The 4,453-nt window shown below is 40.7% G+C and overlaps 1 pseudogene across 1 annotated transcript; it reads right to left on the bottom strand.

The window, feature by feature from the left end:
• Window positions 1-477: 477 nt before the first annotated feature.
• Window positions 478-2,480, bottom strand: LOC104593521 (aldehyde oxidase GLOX1 pseudogene; annotated as a pseudogene). Its single transcript, XR_016084149.1, has one exon. The product of XR_016084149.1 is annotated as an aldehyde oxidase GLOX1 pseudogene (transcript).
• Between the last annotated feature and the right edge of the window lie 1,973 nt (window positions 2,481-4,453).

Here is a 4,453-nt window from a genome sequence, read left to right as displayed (position 1 = left end):
ACTTTAGGATTACCTTTAACAGAATTGGTCCTTGTGGTGACTTGTCTGCTTGGGAGCTTGGGCGAGCTAGTTCCCCTATCTCGTGAGCTAAAGTTGCCATAGAGTATCCCTTCAAAGGTAGCTCGGGGAACCCAGAGCTCGCGTTGTGGCGAGCTTCTCCTTTTGTGAGCTACGATGTAACGAGTTGCTTTATGGACCCGTCACTTAGTTGTACTAGACTACAATGCTGAATTGTTGTTCGCGCTGAATAAGTATCCACGTGTCATCGGGTTAAATCGTCCCATCACAAAGATAAAACGATGACTTTATATTAGCCTATTAGGATTGTGTCGGCCGGATTTCTTACTTATTTTGTGATAAAGTATTTTCATTGTTACACGAGCACACGTCACACACCCGGCATACCTTGCACTTGATATGGACCCACCCATTTTCCTTTAGCCGTTTTAATTGATTAATTACGAGACAATGGAATCAAAAGTAAAGCAACAATAAATATTGTAAAAACAAAATGTCTTAATTGCTACTTGATATGGACCCATTTTCCTTTACTTGGCTTCCCATCATACACCACAAAGAGGAGGTAATACCCCGGTGGCGCCAACACAGCTGTTGAGGGTGCATAACCATCCATGGCATAACCTCCATCCGATGTCTGTCTCACCCCATCAACATCAATCCCCAAAACTAACATCCTCTGGTTCATCGAGAATGAATGCGTGGTGAACGAGGGGGCAACCATTGTCAAGTACATCTTCTGGGCTTCTCCCTTCCCCTTCAGATCGAAGCCCACCGAGATTTTCTGCTTATATGTGACTCTCGGCCCAGGCTTTATCCAAGTGATTGTTGGCCGAGATGTGGCCGAGCTCATATATGGCGGAGAGAATGCCTCGATGCTCAGCTCAGTCGGGTACAGTGCTGAGAAATTGTAATTCACGTTGGGGTTGCTCCCACCCACCAAAACTCGACCATCGGAAAGCAAATGGGCTGTCGAATGGTAGAGCCGCGGGGTCTTGCTCGGATTTAAAACTTGGAAGCTACTATGGCCTTGGGTTCTTGGTGTGTCAGGCCGGTAAAGAACCGGATTCAAAACAGGTTCTCTCCCAACTCCCCAACCGGCGCTACCTTTTGCTGCACCATTTATGATGAGGACATCCCCTGTAGGCAGCAAGATCATATCTCCCATTACCCTATTCAGCGGCATTTCCTCCATCTCCCATTTTGGGTCCTGTGCAGTAATAATCAAACGGCCACAGGTTTTAGAGGCGGGTACAAATATGCCATTGTTGGCTTTATGATTTGAATCTGAAGGCGCTCCACCGCAGACCAAGACCTCCGCATATGGCGGACTCTTATTATCAGTGCCCAGCTTCAATGGGAGAAGCACCGAGGAACCTGTGCTTGGGTAATTCCTAGAAACTCCACCGGGCATGACTGGATAACGCCTGACTATACGGTTGTTCACGTAGTCTAGCAGAATTGCCCGGTCGTTAGCGAAGACAAATAGATTTCCGTCGGTGGATAGGTGAAGAAAAGGGTATAAATTGTTCTCTGAAGAATATGTTGTCTCTTTAAGAAATGCAAGTGGGAATACCATGAAATCTGAACTCGAACCCTTTGGGATGAATTCGTAAGAAAATTGCCTTCTACCTCCAACAACTATCATCTTGCCGTTGGGCAAAATATGGTTGGATGCGTACCACCTGCGAACAGCGAGACCATTTGGAACCTCATACCAATCACAGTCTGCACATGGCTTGAAGTAGCGAACGGCACGCTCGCCATCGTTGAACCCACCACTTTGCACTAACACACCCTCCGGCGACAATGCACCTGAAGAACACCATGTATCGGTCAGCACAGTAAGGGGGCGTACGTCTCTGCTTGACGGGTCAAACTCAACGGAGTGAGCATAACAGTCTCTGGTCAGAGCTTGATCCCTGGAATCGTTTCGACACTTGCCCGCCGGCAAGGAAATATTGGAAGGGCCGAAATCTGTTCTATCGAACGCGACAATCCGATCATTTGGTAGCAAAGCCATGTGCATTGCCGAGATCCCAATACTCTTCTTCAACAACTCCCATCCACCATCGTTGGACTCGCTGCTTCTAGTCTGGGCCAAAATGAAGGAACAAAACATTGTTAAAACAACGGTGGAAGCTCTTGCTTGCATAGCTGTTGCTTTGTTCTTCGTTATAGGCGTAAACATATCTCGACTTCTCATTCAACAGTTTTAGATTGATTAACGTGTTTATATAAACACATTCAAGTTAAAATTTTTCGTGGTCAAGGGTAGAAATTGATGAAAGAAGATTGATAGATTTAATGGGGTTGGAGAAGGTGTGCACAAGAACTCTAGGGTCTTGTGCTCTAGGCCATTCATTTGGCCTGCACTGTCGTCGCTTGCGTTTTTCAATGAAACTTCCTAATACAGAACCGAGAAAAGGACCACACTGACTAGGGTTCAACCCAGGTGTCTATTTGCATGGACTTTTTTGTTAGCTTGATGGATTCATGTTCAGCCCTATTCCTTCGTGCCTTCTTAAATGGATTTCTCTTTTTCTGATGCATTCTTCAATTCTGTTGGGTAGATAGCAGAAACTGAACCAACCCTAAACCAGTAGATGTAAATGCATCAACTACCATATTTTCTTTTCCAATCGTCAGGCATTTATGTCTATCTCGTGAATATAAATAGTGATAACTGGTAAGGTTGATTCAGGATTGTTAATTAATTGAGAAAGACTGACCATATTCCATAACCAATTTTACTTTTAGCGGTGGTAGACCAGAATTTGGTTTTGAATGTGGTAAAAACTATGCTCTCCAATATGTAACATTGTCACATCAAGAATTTATTCCTAACTGCTGAAGTAGAAAACCGGAAACCCACATGCTTGATGTACGTGTTTAGACATTAAGTTATTTATCTAAGATCTAGTAATTTATTTTAATCATGTAATAACACTGCTGCTTAGCTAAGAAAGGTCTAAAAAGAGTCTGGGTTGATTGTTCAAAATCCATTTGAGTGGATTTAAGATCTGCCAATCAAGACTTAATTAGATCTTAACTGTTATATCTTTTTGTATTTTCTGACTGTTTTATTTTATTGAAATCATCTTGCTAGTCTTTACCAACAAAAAAATCAAGAAAAAAAAATGTACATGTCCCACAAAAGCCCAACAAATAGTCTCCGGCCATATGAAGGGAAAAAAATGAAAATTGAAAAATTCCTTAGGCACAGTTAGGACTAATTAGGAAGGAGTAGGAATACAAATATATAGAGTCTAACTTTAGTTCCACAAACTTTAAATCCAATATTTAAACTTCCAAAATTTGTCAATTTAGTTTTCCTTAATAGTCCGTCGGTTATTTTTATCACGTAATGACATGTGTGACTAGACCTGTTCATGGGTCAGGTAGTCCAACATGTCGGGCAGGGCTCTCATTTTAAGTCGGGTTTGGACATTATTTTAGGCCCACGGGCTTGTGCTCGGGCCTAAAACACCAAGTCCAACCATTTTTCAGGCTAGGCTCGAGCTTTCTCAAAAAAGTCTGGCCCGATACCAAGCCCGACTTGATAATATAAATAATTTTTTAATAAAAACATATTTTATTTAATAAAAAATATATACAATGTTTTTTTCTTTGTTTCTCCTCTCTATTTTCAAATAATAGTGAGATATTTTATTACTTTTGAGTTTTTGAGGGTTTTAATAAAAATAAAAGACTTTTTATAGAATAAAAAAGATAAAAAATTCGGTTTTCAAATTTCTATCCAGGCATGAGCTCAGGCTCAGGCCTGGGCTTCATGCTTTATATGTGGGCCTCAAGCTCAAGACCTAGGCCCAATGGTCAGGCCGAGTTTAGGCTTGGGCCTGAATGTATTCTATTGATACATAGGCAAAGCCCGGCCTGACTCATGAAACATTCTATATACGACTTAAAACTTTTGAAAATATCAAAACTACCCTTCGAAACAAGATACCGTTAATCATCTTATTTCTCAAGAATCAATATTAAATCAAAGCAACATTGATCTATCAGATCGGTTTTTACCTAGCTACTTTTCTCTATCAAATCAGTTTTTGACAAAACAAATTGAGTATGATGTTCGAAAATTAGGTGACACCCAAAGGGCATTTGTGACCTTTTACTTGTCACTTAATGGCTGGTTAAAAATTGGCACATTTTGAAAGTTTAGGTATTGGATTGCACGTTTTAAAGTTCAGGAACCAAAGTGATACTAGGCCCAAAGTACAGGGTACTAATCTACAATTTTCCCTATTTTTATATTATTTTGTATGTATTTGTAATGTATATATTTGTATTTATACTCTTTCCAACCATATCCGTAATAACTTTTCCTCATTTACTTTCTTGTTTTTATTTACTACAAAATTAATTAGTCAAACACAACCTAAGGCCCCGTTCACTTTTCAGGAAGTTACTT

The sequence above is a fragment of the Nelumbo nucifera genome, chromosome 3 (genome assembly GCF_055504915.1).
Source record: "Nelumbo nucifera cultivar China Antique chromosome 3, China Antique-T2T, whole genome shotgun sequence".
Taxonomy (NCBI): Eukaryota; Viridiplantae; Streptophyta; class Magnoliopsida; order Proteales; family Nelumbonaceae; genus Nelumbo; species Nelumbo nucifera.
This window is presented reverse-complemented; position numbering and strand designations above follow the sequence as displayed.